A 16,554-nucleotide genomic window follows, 5' to 3' on the forward strand; every position below is an offset into this window, starting at 1 on the left:
ACAGGACCAGCTCTCCCAGCTGTACATGCCCGACTCCACCTGCAAGTGGATCACAGACTTCCTGTCTGACTGACGAAGCATGTGAAGCTGGGGAAACCCATTTCAGACTCTTGGGCATCAGCACCAGTTCCCCAAAAGGCTGATTTCTTTCCCCTCTCCTCTTCTCCTTGTACACTAACAGTTGCACCTCCAGTCACAGTCAGTCAAGCTCCTGAAGTCCCTGGATGACACCACCCTCATTGGACTCATCGAGAGTGGGAGAACGACCCTCTGGTGACCTAGTGCGGACTAAACAACTCAACGCTCTACAGACAGTGGAGATGGTTGTGGCTTTCTGAAAGACCGCAGCCCCACATGCCCCTATCACCCTGTGCGATTCCCTGGTTGCCACTGTGAAGTCCTTGCGCTTCCTGGGCTCCACCATAACCCAGGACCTCAAGTGGTAGCTGAACATCAGCTCCATCATCAAGAAGGCTCAGCAGAGGATGTACTTCCTGAGGCAGCTGAAGAAGTTCAACCTGCCAAAGACAAGGATCGTGCACTTATACACAGCCATCATTCAGTCCATCCTCACCTCCTCATTCACCATCTTCTACACTGCAGTCACAGCCAAGGACAAGTTCAGACTGCAGCATTTCATTCGCTGACAGGGTGATTGGCTGCAATCTGCAGTCCCTCCACAATTTGTTCAAAAAAAAAAAAAAAAAAGATTGTAGCTGACCCCTCTCACCCTGGACACAAACTCTTTCAGTCCCTCCCCTCAAGCAGGAGGCTGCAGTCTATCAAGACCAATAACTCACGCCACAAAAACAGTTTCCTCCCGTCTGCAGTTGGACTTATTGACAAAACCCGGGAGCCCCACTGACTGGGACACTTACATCCCCAGAAAAATTACTTTTAGTTGCACACCCTTGCAAAACTCTTCTCTGTAAATATACACGACACTTTAATAAAATACTTATTTTAACATACTCTTAATTTGTTTATCATATTTTATTGTAAATTTTGAAATGATGTCTTTCACTATTGCACTATGTTTATTGTCATGCACCTATCACCATAACAAATTTCTTGTATGTGTAATATTCTTGGCAATAAACCTTTTCTGATTCGGATTCTCGCTCTGCTTCTCGCTTCTGGTTAATCGCTAGCATTCACATATGGGGTCAGATCACAAATGCAAACAGAAAGATTTACAAATGCGCACAGAACAATTCACAAATATATTCGATTTACAAATGCACACAGAAGGATTTACAAATACATTCCAATGCACACATAAATAAATTACGATTTATATAAATGTAAAAAATCCATTCCTCCACACAAGAGCACGAGCCATTCAAATATTATTCATAAAAACGACACAATAGACAAATGAACAGTAGTAACGTCACTGCAAAAAACAAACGCAGTTTGTCACTTACCAAATGCTGTTCACTTAAAGACAAAGTCCATCCTCCTTTCTTTGTTGACAAAGAGTTTAATCCCAGTACATCATTTCAGTTCCAGTAAGAAGTCCTTCTCGATTCATGGACGAATCGACCGGTTGCCGACCGCCGGCTGCGGTTGTGGAGCTGCGTTTCCCTGCTAACGTGTTCGTTGATCTGTAGATCCACTCGGGTTTCTCCAAAAGTTTTCAAAAGCACCGTAGTGTCCTGCCATGCTATGGCGTCCTCAGGTTAGCATAGCATAGCTCCAAACACCAAGATGCTCAGTTAAAATGAAACACATTCCCAGCCATAAAATGTGCGATGCTGTCAGCCAGGAACACCGTTCATAAAAATAAACTACACCAAGCAAAACCCTAAACATTTTATAATTTCTTCCATATCTTTCAATTTGAACTCTTACTACTTCAACTAACTCATGCCAGCATCCTTAAATTTCACATTAGTCACGCGCTGGGCCACCGACCAATCACGGCGTACACTAATGCTGACGTACTTAGCAGGCTACCTGGGTAGCATTGGCACGTCAAACTAAAGATCTGATTGGTTGAATACTATGACAATCAACAATATCATCCCCATTTACTTAAACTGCAAAGGCTCTCTGGAGGACCTCGGGCCTCTCTCCTTACATAGAGAAATAGGGGCTGAATCTGATTGGATAAACGCTCTCCTTAAAACAAGCTGTGCTGGAAGCAGAGCAACAGGAAGGCAGGAGCTGTGCAATGAGAAAATAAGCTAATGGGAAAAAAAATTATAATACATGTAGTGTATTTGTGAAAAATTATTAAATTATAAAATAGCTATAACTTTGTGATTCTGTTTAGGCCAGCAGAGAAGGCTTAGCTGGCCCTGACGGTCCACCACTATTGGAACTTAATAAACTCCGTTATACTTTAAAGAGCAGCTGTCTGTGATTACTTTGTGCATGCTAATTAATAGCTGGATATGTGGCCTGTGCTCGTACTCCACACCTTCACTTTTCCCTCTGAATGTGGAATAGTACCTTGACTATTGACATTGTGAGTGAATACTAATTATGAGACTTAGTTTATAGTTTGGTTATTGGTCCCTGTTCGCAAGGTGGTGCCCCATTATTGTTAATAATCTTACTGACATTAATAATTATATTAATGTCAATAATTTAGTTTTTCATATTTACTGATAACTCAAACACGCTCCTTTTCGTTCCCAACACTTGTCTTAAGTGTGACATTGCAGCCAGCATGAAGACTTGCCATACATGTCAAATAACAGGTAAACCAAATTAGTTGATTAGGTCTCCCCACTTGTCAAATCCCTGCAGTGGATAACCCATTTGAACATTTAGTAATGGACTTGTCGGGCCTTTGCCTTAGCCACAATCTGGGTCTGACTAATTGTTGACTGTGATGTGCCAGGTCACGTGTTGCGGTGCACAGAATGATGTCACACAGGCTCAATCTTTTGTTACACCTTCAATGGAAGTGTTCTGCAAAATATAATGTTATGACTTTACCTATACAATGGCTACACAGCATTTTAAGCCATCTTGTACACAGAAATTGTCATTATCTCGCTTATTCACCAATAACGGTTCCAAAATACCACAAATGCACAAAATTAACAATTACCACTCCTCTTAAATTCGTTTGAGGGTAATATAACATACTCATACATATGTCATACTCTCTTTTGCATCTGGAAGCTTTTTGTAGCAGCTGTTTTGGAGGCAATTTTAGATTCTGGCTTGCCTTTTCTGAACATATTCTGCAAAACTACGGCCATAAAGCAGGTAACATGGAGAAAACCCAGTGGTTCCACTGCGGGTACAGTTATATCCATGCACCATTTTAGGTAGTGAGCTCTTCTAGTCAGCCTTTTGCGGGTTTGTGAGTGTGCAAAGCATTGACAGTAGAGTCCTATTAACAAGTTCTTCCTGCCCCTTGCCTTGTCGGTGATAGCAGGAAGTGTGGGAGCCTCGTAGGTCACAGCAACTCTGCAACTGGGCCATCATCTGGTTTTCAAACTCCCTACCAATGTAGTGATGGATTTTCCCAAAGCGAAAGGCAGATTTGTTTTTGGTAGCATAGGCCTGCACAAAAAGAGTATACTCATCCATTACTACCAAAATGTACTCAAATCCTTGCTTGCAGGCCTCTAAATACAAAATGTATATTAAGACTAGCTCAAATAGATACCAGAGGGGCTGTTGTCGGTTTGTGTGGTCGCTTTGACACACACACGGGTTACAAAATGTTTAGTGTCACTGTGCATATGGGCCCCAAGAGAATTTGTCCCTGATCATGTTTAAGGTCCTGTCAACCCCCAGATGTCCCATTTCCCTGTGCAACTCTTGAAACGCTGTCTGTTGATGTTCTTTTGGTAGGACAAGCTGGCATTTATCTCCTGCTTTTCTGTAGAGAATTCCATTATCATTGATATACAGTTTTCGCCACTCTGTAGATTCAGTTTTAAAAGACTTCCTGGAACGGTCTGGTTATCGTTTTTGTTCTGCAGAACCCCATCAATGACAGGGTCTCTCTTTTGGCTTTCCCGAATCTGCTCTGGTGTTAATGGTTCGGCTAAAGTAGGGGAACATGCTTTACTCACCAAGTTCAGTGTGGTGAGCTGTCGTTACCCAAGCTGGGGGAGTGTCTTTCTGCATCATAACTCCCAGACAGATGCACTGATCACCTCCTGGTTCACTTCCTCTGTACATTGTGCCATGAGTTCACTTATGTCCAACAGCATACAGGACAGGCCATTTACATCAGCATTGTGCTTATCCGGTCTGTACTTAATGGAAAAGTCAAAGTCGGCCAGTTGAGCAACCCACCTGTGACCTGAGGCATTAAGCTTAACTGTTGAAACGATATATATAACTGCCTGATAAGCCCCCACAAAAGAACAGGCCCCCTCCCTAGGGTCTGGGAGCTGTTTCTTTTTTAAAGGGCTCAACCCCGCACTGGGCTAGCCCCCTCCTCAAACGGTCTGGGGGCAACCCAAATCTGGACGAACAGTCTTTAAAAAAATAATAAAAACTGACTGATCCTACTGTCCTATTCTGGAGCTCCCCGACGGTGCCCTGGTCGTGGTTTGCCGCTAGTGGATGGGGCGATACTGCCCCTGACTTTGTTTACGTTAAAAGCATTTTTTTGGACGTTATTATTTTGTAATTTATGCATTTTGCCCTCATTTCTGTACATTCTTATGTTTTTTTTCTTTCATCTCAAAAGGCTCAGCCACACACACCATTCTCCCATACACTGACCATATGATGTTTGCTGGCTTGTATCTCATTTTTCTTGTCGTCCTCTTGTTGTTATGTCTATATTGTCTTGCAATAAATAAAAAAAGTCCTTTAATTTAATTCTTTAATTAATAAATGCAAAGCAAAGTTATACTGCATTTGTCTCCCCCCCCACCACTTCTCCTTCCCTCTCTTTGCTGATCCGAAAAATTATCCAAACCGTGACTCAAAAACCGTGAGGTTTGTGATCCGTTGCACCCCTAGTCCTAAGTGTGGGGACAGTCAATCCTCTCTTTATTTTGAGCATCTCTCTGAGGTGAAGGCCTGGACTGGTTAAAAAGGCTTGTGAAGGACAGTTTGTCTCCCTGACCTGCTTCTCCAATCTGCCCACAGAGCCAAAACTCCCACCCCGGAGTCACCTCTGGCAGTGTCCTTTACCTGCGTTTGTATTTTTAGCTTTTCAAAACCCCAATTTCCTCTGCCAACAGCTGTCTGACTTCATTCTGTTCCTGCTGCAATCTCTATTACTTATCTTTCAATGTATCTAACTCTCTTGCCTCATTTTGTCCAATTTCTGATTCACTGGGATTTGACTCCTTTAAGGAACCCACAAAGGACAGTAGATGCTGAAAGAACTGCTGAAACATCCGAGTCTGCTTCATTCTCAACGTCTTCTAAAATTCTCTCAGCCAACCTGATGAGGGTGAGTCGAGTTTGGCTTGCAAACCCTTTAGATGCCTCACTATACTTTAGGTACTCACACACAGCGATGAGATGCAACTTCTCCAAAGTCTGCCGACTTTGTCCTGTAACTACTCCATGGTTCCCCTTTCTCCTTAGGTTTGTCTCTTCCGGATGGATCACTCTCCTGGCTGGCTCGGCAAAATATGTATCGGTGCACAGAATGATGGAGCTACACATTTAATGAAAGTGTTCTGCAAAATATAAAAGTAGGACTTTCAGTATACAATCGCTACAAAGCGTATTCTGCTTCCATCTTGTACACAGAGTTATGTTATGATAATGACAAACTATCTTAACTTACATTACACCCAAGAAATTATTCTATTTCTGAACTACCACATGACTTATTGTGCCACATACACGCATTCCGACTGCCTACCCATTGCGTACTATCACGGCTAAGTCTGTAGTTAAGGTCAGTTTATTGCCATATTTGGAATATGAAAGATCATTCAAAGCAACCCAGGGTCAAACATTCCACCACATTTATTCTGACTGAGTGCTACAATAACTAATTCTAACATTACTGTAATAGTTTTTTTCTATTGCGCTTTCACCGATTTGATAAAAAAAATTTAGTCCAGCTTCTACTCTTTTAAAATCCCTTCCTCTCTCTCTGACATTCCTGCTTTTTTTAGGCTCTCTTTCCTCTGATAGCAGAAGCATATTCTATTCCCCACCTCTTAGGGGTAAGACAGCAGAAGGGTCTTATTTTACCCACCTCTGAGGGGGTAAGACCCCTAAGGGTCTATAAAAAGAAGTCTCAGTCTCTAGCCTGGAAAATTCCCACCCTTTACTGGGAATCTCTACTTTCTCCCCCCTTCTCCTGTCTCTCTCTGCTCTGCTGTCTCTTTTTATGCTCATCTAAGCTGGTACCTCCTTCAGGTTCATGCGTCACTCACACATGAGTCCTCCTGCTTTTAAGGCTGAAACAGAATGTAACTGGTTTGATCCTGTTCAGAAGAGGAATGATTGTATACGTTTTGAGTGACTATTTTATATAAGGCATCTATGCAGTTTATATAGTTAATCACGTCATTTAAAAAATAAAACAGTTGATATGTTTAATGGTTATTTGAAATCAAAAAAGGTCACAGGTTGTAATAGTTATACTTTCATACAATCTCTTAACAGTACCAACGTACATTTATAACAAATACCACACATATTACACAGTAATCAGCGTTGCATGTGTCTGACCAAAAAAAAAGCAAAAAATAAATGATTCATTCAAATTATTTTTTTGAGTTATTGTTTGGAATATGTATATTAAGCATATCATTTAGTTATCGCTACTGGGAATTTAACAAAAAAGAAAAAAACATGACGTTGATGGGTTTGCAGTTTTCAAGGTGTATATTTCAAATATAGCAGTACTTTTAAAATAAAAGTGCGCAATACACTACTTTTGAATTCATTACTGAATTTTGAACATAATGCGATTAATCGTAGAAAATCATGCGATTAAAAATTGTAATCGTTGCCCAGCACTAGTATAAAGCCAATGTGCTTTCGTACAATTTCATCAAACTCATTTTTTGCATAGTGTAAAATATGCTTACATAATTGTGGCCTCAAGTGAGTCTAGGGTGTGGCCTGGTACAATGTCAAAGTTGTCCCACTGTGGCTTGAAGCTGCTCCTCAGGTTAAAAAAAGGATTACCCCTTTTCACCAAATTTTAAGTGTCTCAGCCAAATCATACGGTTTGAGACTTAACACCCTTAACTGAATGACATTTGAATGATAGTTTCATTAAAAAGATAAAAATTAAATTCTCAATTCATATTGAATGTTTTCTTACACTTGAAGTATTTATAATTATAACACTTGATTTGTAAATGAAGGTCTTAGATCACATGTCAAACTCAAGGCCCGTGGGCCGAAACGCGAAGGCCCATTTCCGCCAGCAAAAAAATAAAATATTTAAAGTTAGACTTGATGGTAAAAATATCCCCATGGTCGAAATTATGAGATAGGAAGTCAAAATCATGAGATTAAAAGTCATAATTGTGAGATAGAAAGTCAAAATTACAAGATATTTAACACAAAAGTCATAGAAGCAGCTCTTCATACCCTACATTTGACATAGAAATGGATTGTGAGTACATTGAAGACTACTTTAAACTTGGCTTTACAACAGATGAAATACTTAAATCGCTTGCCGTTTCACGTGGGATTGTACGAAGCAAACGCACCCTTGAAAGAATTTTAAGCAAGAAGCAGGTCTGGCGTAGAAAGAACAAAACATGAGGCGGCAACTTTCAGCAACTGGAAACATCTGGTCAGTGTCATGGTTATAGATGGATGCACCAAAAGTGCCATGGGGATATTTTTATTATCAAGTCTAACTTTTCATTTATTTCTTTTGCTGCAGGAAATGGGCTTCCATATAAAAGGCATATGATTGTCTTAAAATGAAAGTCTATGCTGCTTTACAGTGTACACTACAGTGACCACAAACTACATCTCCCACAATGCATGTCGAGTTTGTGACCCGCAAAATGATGGCATCCGGCTGTTTGCAGTGTTTCCATATCGGTGTTTAATGTTAACTAAAAACGGCTTTCCAACAAATGATGGAGTTGAAAATGATCGACAAATATTCCCAAAATGTCCAAGAAGAGAAAAATTGATTCAAAGGGAAGGCAATTTAATTAATGGGAAAGCGAATACACGTTTGTGCTTCAAGGAGAGAAACTGGTATGTCTTCTGTGTTATGAAGCAGTGTCGGTGATGAAGGAATACAATTTACGTCGGCATTTTGATACCAAACACGGAGCAAAGTATGCTAAATTTAGCCTCCAAGAAAAACATAAAATTGTCCAAGAATTAAAAGGCAGACTCCATTCGCAGCTGAACATATTTACAAAAGCTACAGCCAAAAATGATGCCACTGTGAAAGCTAGCTTTATTGTGGCTGAAGAAATCGCCCGAGCTTCCAAGTGTTTTTCAGAGGGTGTATTTTTGAAGCAGTGTATGCTAAAGGTATGTGAGCAGGTGTGCCCCGACCAGATACAGGCTTTTAAAAAATGTCAGTTTGTCAAGGAACACCATCGCAAACCGAGTTAAGGAACTAGCAGGCAATCTGACAACACAGCTAGCCCAAGAGACGAGCAGTTACGTGGCTTTTTCATTAGCTGTTGATGATACAACACAGATACAGCACATCCATAAATATTTATAAGAGGCATGAAGGCAGACTTGACAGTCAGTGAGGAGCTCTTGGATGTAGCTGCTACGTATGGGGCGACGACGGACATTTTTGATGCAGTGGAGAGGTCTGCAAGTAAAATTAAATTACCCTGGGAAAAGTTGGTGGGGCTAACTACCGATGGCGCGCCTGCAATGTGTGGACCAAAAAACAGGCTTGGTTGGACTAGAGAAGGAGAAAATGCAAAAAAGTCTGCCAACGATGCCAGAATGTGGCAGGGTCTTAGGGGGGAAATGAGGGAACCAACAACGCCACCTGGGGAATTACACCCCAGGAAATATAAGCTTAACAATCTTAAGATATTGGTTTTTAGAATTGTTAAAGAATTGTTAGCATTAGTTACTGAAATTAGAAAGACGTGTTTCTCAAACAAACCAAAGGTATTTAAGGAACCAAAAAAAATAATCAAATTGCAGGGACGGGAGCTGCCGGGGAGGAAAGAATATTAATGGACAAATGAAAATGACTGAAAACAATGAGGGATCTTAAATAATCCTTTATTACATATTAAGCTAAAAGGGCATTTACCAAAATTTTAAAACTACATCATATTATCCTAAAAGTTGCTATCCAACCTAAACTAAGCGAGATATTGGGATTTAAGTAGAGGCCACTGGTAGGGAGGCAGACTACACTGAGGGGTGCTACCGGTAACTCACCTCAGGTGCAACACAGCAATCCTCACTACGGAAATGGTGCAGTCCACTCTCTTATCCCAGTGTTTATACATGCATGCATAAGGTGTAAGGACCTCACCACGGGTGCTTAGCCTCCCAACAATGGCACTAATCAAGACAAATAAAACAGAAGTAAAACAGCAGCAGGTGAACCTACAAATGAGAAACGGAGATTAACAGGGCTCACCATGCTGCAAAATACAAATTAAGGTTGTGACTACTTACCAACTCATATATGGGATACTAACATCAGTAGTCACGCAGATGTCAGGACAATGAAGGGATTTCTAAAAACAATTTCCAGGCAACATGTCAGTCCACAGGTAATAAATTCGGCTGCATTTCCAAATAGTTGGCATGCTAAGTAATCATATTAAATACATACCTTTAACACGAAAACCACTATGAAACACCACAGGCACAGGACAGGGGCTAAAAAGGAATGAGACCAAGCCAACAGGTGTGTCACGGTTTAGGCTTTGTCCCCTGTGTTCCTGTGTCTCTGTGTCTGTGTGTGCGTGTGTGCTTCCCCTGATTACACTCATCCTACTCACCTGCCCAGTCCACCCAGCTGCTTTCAATCTCCTCATCACCCCACACATATATACTCCCCTACTTTCCCTGTTCTGGTTGTGAGATCGTCCTTGTTCGTTCCCCTGTCTGTGCCAGTCTTGTGTCTCCCTCGTGTTTGCTCCTGGTTCGTACCGTTTCCTTTTTGTGACTTTGGATTTTTTGCCCACTCCTTTTTGGAGTCTCTTTAAGTTTTTGTTTATGTCTTTTTTTCATGACAAGTAAAGATTCCTAAGTTTAAACCTCGTCTCCAGTGTCTGTGATTGAGTCCCGGATCTGCCCCTCGGGCGTGACAAGGTGCCTTTTATATGCTGGGACTGATTAGGGAATTTGTTGGGAGGAACCAGCCTGAGAGCTGCGTTCACAACCCTACACCCTATACTCTGGGGAGCATTCCTCACTATTGTCACAGGAGTTCAGGACAGGACCCAATAGCTACCACAAGACAGAAATCCAGTACAGAACATGTGTTCCCGCACTCCACACCGGGTTGTGTGGTTTTCTGTGGACCAACACCGGAAGGCAAGCAGGCGGGATCAACTGTGTGGTTCCCTTGGTCCAACAAAGGATGGCAGGCAGGTCAACGGTGCCGTTTCCCATGGACCGGCACTGGACAGCAGGCAAGATCGACTATGTGGCTCCCTTGGTCTGACACAGGATGGTAGGCTTACGTCAACTAGGTGATCTCCGTGGAACGACACAGGACAGCTGGACACGGGATCTCCGAGGAACTCCGTGGGCTCAGGTTGGTAACCAAACACAACCTTGCAGTTGGCACACTAGTAGGAACTAGACAAGTAGCAGAGAGGTCAGAGCTGGGGATCGTAAGAACGGAAACTTACGGACAGAGGTAACGGAGTAGAAGGTACGGACTACCCAGGACTGCAAGACCAGGGTTGATATGCTGCCAGGAGGGCACTTATCAACCCTTGATTAGTGGGATCAAGATCTGGTCTGTCAACCTGCAGGTGGTAATCAGCTGTGCACCAATCAGTGGTGTGGCCATGGGAGGTGTCTGGAGGCAGGCAGAGGAAAAACACAGAACACATGGCATACAATAACAAACAGGGGATATAATAAATACAACAGGAAGTGAAATTAACAAGAGCCCATACGAGCCATCACAATACTCACCAGGAAGAGGCAGGCAGCACTGTGAGAGTCATGTTTTTTGACTTTTCCAGTACGTTTAACACCATAGGAACTGACCTGCTCAGGACTAAGCTAATGGACATGAAGGTGCTCAACTAATGGCCTGGATCACCAACTACCTCACATGTCGGCCACAGTTTATGAGACTGCAGAGCACTGTGTCCAACAAAAAAGTGAGCAGCACCAGGGCACCTCAGGGAACTGTTCTGTCTCTCTTCCTGTTACATTAGTCGGTTAGCAGATGCCTTTATCCAAAGCGACTTACAATTCAGATTCTATCACATTTCTACAACGTAGGCAAGCAACTTTGGGGTTAAGTGTCTTGCTCAAGGACACATCGACATGCGACTAGCAGAGCCGGAGCTGGGGATCGAACCGCTGATCCTCTGATTGAAGGACGGCCCTGCCATCCACTTAGCCACAGTCGCCCACTATTCAGTGTTCTCACCTGCTCTAAGTCCTGCCACCCACAGAAGTTTTCGGATGACTCTGTCATTTTGGACTGTATTAATAGGGGACAGAAGGTTGAGTACAGGAGTGTGGTGGACAGTTTTGTTGAGTGGTGTGAATTGAATCAAAAGCAATTCAACAACTCCAAGACTAAAGAGCCTGTGATTAATTTTAGGAGGTGAAGGACCCCTCCGAAACCAGTCAGCATCAGGGGAACAGAGGTGGACATCATCGATGATTACAAATACCTGGGTTTCCACATAGACAATAAGATGGACTGGACTAAAAACAATGAGGCTCTGTACAAAAAAGTTCAGAGCCATTTGGATTTTCTAAGGAGACTTCGTCCTGTCAACATCTGCAGAGCATGCTGCAGAAGATTTATCACTTGGTGGTGGCCAGCGTCATCTTCTACGCTGTAGTGTGCTGGGGCAGCAGGGTGAAGGCAGCTGATGCCAATAGACTTAATGAGCTCATCGGCAAATCTGGTTCTGTCCTGGAGTGGAACTGGAGTCTGTGGTGGAGGTTTCAGAGAGGAGGATGCTGAGGAAACTATTTAGTAATCTGGACAATGCCTCTCATCCCCTGCACGTCGCACTGAAGTCACTTCAGAGCACCTTCCGCCGTTGATTGAGGACCACAGAACGCCACAACAATTCTTTTCTACCTCTGGCCATGAAACTATATAACTCCTCTAGCTTGTACAGCTAAATCATTGGACACTTACAATAATAATAACCACATCATGTACAATATCACTTCCTTCAACATTGTGCAATATTACTTTTCAATATCATGTGTAATATTACTTTCATTATACTATGTCCAATATAGCTTTTTACTGCTTTTCAATGTCATTGACAATATCACTCATGCTCAATATTGCTTTTTCTATTTTAGTTTATTTTAGGCACTGGTGCTAGTATTACTTCTCATACAATTTATATTTTTACTCTTGGATTAAAAATTTGTTGTAGTTTTACTTTTTCTATTTAGGTTGAAACTTTTACTTTATTTATTTACCTTACTCATATTGCTATTCTATTCTATTTTGCACGTGTCAGTATTACTTCTTTTACAGTTAATAATTTATACTTCTATATTTCTATCATTTTTTGTTATTCTTCTGTTATAATCTTTGATCAAACTCTGGCACAAGAATTTCCTTTAGGATTAATAATGTTCTATCTTAGCTTATCCTTCTTTCTATCTCACTGTGGATGACTATTCATTACAACTTTATAATTTAGGTGACATTAGGGGTCATAATGTGCAACATTGGCACATTATGTGCAATATCATGGAAATAATCATTGAATTCAAACCTCTTCAGCTGGCCCTTTTTCGACGTGAAGGAGCAGCGGTTCTACTCCAAACTCCCTCCGGATGTCTGAGCTCCTCACTCTATTTCTAAGACTGAGCCCAATCACCCTACGAAAGAAGCTCATTTCGGCATCTTGTATCCGCAATCTCATTCTTTCGGTCTCTACCCAAAGCTCATGACCATAGGTGAGGGTCGGGACATAGATGGACTGGTAAATAGATTACAGCTCAGCTCTCTCTTCATCACAGCAGTCTGGTACGTCAGCAGCACTGCTGACGCCGCACCGAACCACCTGTCAATCTCACGCACGTGAGATAGACAGTCCAATAGATATTTAATCTATAAAGAACTTGATCATGTGTATGTGAATTAATAGGTCGCTGTACACCATGAGAAGAACTCCGTAGTTACCCTAAGATTAAGATTTAAATGATTAATATGAAATTTGAATTTTTCCTATTTTTCCAAAATTGGGTGGCGTCCTAAGTTATTAATAAACGTTACATATTTTTATATTAATTCATTATAATTTATTAAAACTGCTACAAGCAAAAACACTACATATTTTGGTGCCAAACGTGGGGCATAACACAAACGAATTGTTTAATATACACTAATCACTGTGATCAAGAAATATGGCGATATCAGTAGATGTCTGTGTCAGGCGCTGCAAAGAGCTGACAGTTTGCTATGGTTACCAGGCAGAGAAATCAGCATGGAGTAGTGAGAGCAATATCTGCAAGCATAGTCCGCATCATACACCCAAAGCCAGAGAATTGGCATTAATAGATTAATACAACCTGCTCAATTGACTATTAATATATAAATAGATATGTGTTTGAGATATGTCATTGAGAATACCACAAGTGACTCACCATCGGTTTAAAAAGCTAAAGGGCAGGCACTGAAAATACGAACAAAATGCGTGTTTGATTTACACCCTTTTAGAATAAAGAAAATACACATAGGCTAGACATAGATAATTTATAAGAAAATAAACAAGCATGTACATTATGTATGTACTATATATGTATTATACTACAAATATATTTGTAAAGTTAAAAATTTGCAAACAAGAATTAGCCTGCAAACAATTTGTACACTATAGGCCCAAACAACCGTGTTAAAAATAATAATGCTGAAAAGGTTGATCTGTGATAAAGTGTTAAAAATTCAAGGATAGTTTAAATAAATCAGAATAATATTCCAATATATGCCATAAGGATATGCAGTTGTAATACCCGAATAAAATAGAGTATTATACAGCATAATTATTATACAAAATTGTGGTAATGTTAAGTTTACACAGGTAGAGATATTATGGAGTCAAAGCTGCTGGCAGAAATGTCTTCATGAAGACCAGCATTTAAAGTGTGAAATCAAATTTGTCATAAAGACGCCTGTCGGTATAAGTCCAGTCCATTTGTGGCGGTAGTGGACCTTAACCGGGTTCGCTAAGCACCAGTAAACAATAAAATAATTAAATTAAATTAAATTTATTTTGTATAGCCCAAAATCACAAATTTGCCTCAGAGGGCTTTACAATCTGTGCACATGTGACATTCTCTGTCCCGGGACCTTCACACCAGAACAGGAAAAACTCCCCCAAAAACCCTTTAACGGGGAGAAAAGAAGAAGAAACCTTAGGGAGAGCAACAGAGGAGGGATCCCTCTATCAGGATGGACAGAAGTTTGATAGATCTCAAGTGTACAGAATGAACAACATAACAGAGTTACAACACATTCAATGCATTTGACAGAAATTATTCATATAATGAGAGTAGTAAGCAGAATAATGATGGAAAAATTACGACTACAAGCAAGAACAGGAGAAGTGGATATAGTAGAATAACAATAATAACAAAAGCAGTAATGGTATCGGCAATGCGACTACTAATAATAATAATAGTAGCAGTGGGTGTCAGGCAGGACCACGGCAGGAGGCAGGACCAGGGTCCAGATATAACCACGATCTATAGAAACCTGTGAGGTGAGAAAGCACAAAGACTCCGGGGAAGAAGCAAAGTTAGTAATGTGCGTTAATGGGACATGAATTCATATAGAAGGAGAGAGGAGCTCAGTGTATCCTAGGAAGTCCCCCGGCTGTCTAGGCCTTTAGCAGCATATCTAGGGCTGGTCCAAGGCAAACCTGAGCCAGCCCTAACCATAAGCGTTATCAAAAAGGAAAGTCTTAAGTCTACTCTCAAATGTGGTGAGTCCTTCTGCCCCCCGGACTGAAACAGGAAGCTGGTTCCACACAAGAGGAGCTTGATAACTGAAGGCTCTGGCTCCGATCCTACTTTTTGAGACTCTAGGAACCATAAGTAACCCTGAATTTAGGGAGTGCAGCTCTCTAGTAGGGTAATGGGGTACTTTAAACTCCTTAAGATATGATGGTGCCTAACCAATTAGGGCTCTGTAGGTGAGGAGAAGAATTATATTCTTGATTTTCTATGGAGCCACTGCAGAGGAACTAATACATTGGTGGTCGAGGAGGTGCGCCGACATGAGGAGGTCGCAAGAAGTGCGAAGGCTGTCTCTCTCGTGAAACAGGGACAATGGATGGGGTGGGAAGGTGTGGAGAGGAGAAAGATCAGTTGGAGGGAACTATGGGAAATGGAAGCAACAAAAATTAGCTTTATCATCAGAGCTACTTATAACGTGCTTCCATCGCCAAAGAATCTCCATCAGTGGTATGGCGAAGACCCAACCTGTGCCCTCTGCCCAACTCCAGCGAGTCTTGCATGGTAAGCTGCAAGACCAGCCTCACGCAAGGCAGATATACCTGGCGGCACAACCAGGTCCTCAAAAGCCTGGCATCAGCGATTGACATCAAGCGGTGTGCGACCAACTCCTTGCCCCCGAGAGTAGCCAATCCCCTGAAGGCAACAGCATTTGTCCAGGAAGGACAAAAAGCCCACAAACATCCTTCCACCAAGCGAGAAATGGGACACTTAATCATGGAGATGCTGATAGACATCAGCCAGCAATTGATCTTTCCTCCAGAGATTGCTACCACCAACCTCAGGCCAGACCTGGTACTCTGGTCCCCTTCACTGAAGACTGTGTACATCATAGAGCTCACAGTCCCATGGGAGAACGCGCTTGAAGAGGCCTATGAACGTAAGAAGCTACGCTATGCAGAGCTTGCAGCAGAAGCAAAGCAGCGCGGCTGGAACACAAAAAACTGTCCAGTGGAAGTGGGATGCAGAGGATTTGTGGCTTCTTCGACGATCAGACTGTTGAAAGAGCTGGGAAGCCACGGTCAGGCTCTGCGGCAGACCATCAAGGCCATCTCAGAGGCGGCTGAAAGAAGCAGCCAGTGGATTTGGATCAAGCGGAATGACCCATGCTGGGCTCCAAATATGTCAGCATAACCCACTTGAGAATCCCCACCTGTTAACCATTCAAGCGTCTACCATTCTCAATGTTGTCAATTTCGGGCACAGTTGGGCACGGCACACAAGCTGAGGGCTGATCATCCTGCAGCTGGCCGCCCTTGGGGAGGGTGTATAGTGTTGAAAGGCCGAAACACTCAATGACACAAGGGAACATTACTGATGATGTGTTCTGGGTCCAACTGTCCCAAAATTCTACAACCTAAACCAAACCAAGATACACCCCACACAAGCTGGAAAAGCCCCACTTGTCGATCGTCAACCACTCAAAACAAGGTTAATTACTGGAAGTGCTCACCACCTTGGCACAAAGGACAAGACAAACATCATGTCCTGTGTTTTTTG

The sequence above is a fragment of the Anarrhichthys ocellatus genome, unplaced genomic scaffold (assembly GCF_004355925.1).
Source record: "Anarrhichthys ocellatus isolate YVR2014 unplaced genomic scaffold, GSC_Weel_1.0 scaffold66, whole genome shotgun sequence".
NCBI lineage: Eukaryota > Metazoa > Chordata > Actinopteri > Perciformes > Anarhichadidae > Anarrhichthys > Anarrhichthys ocellatus.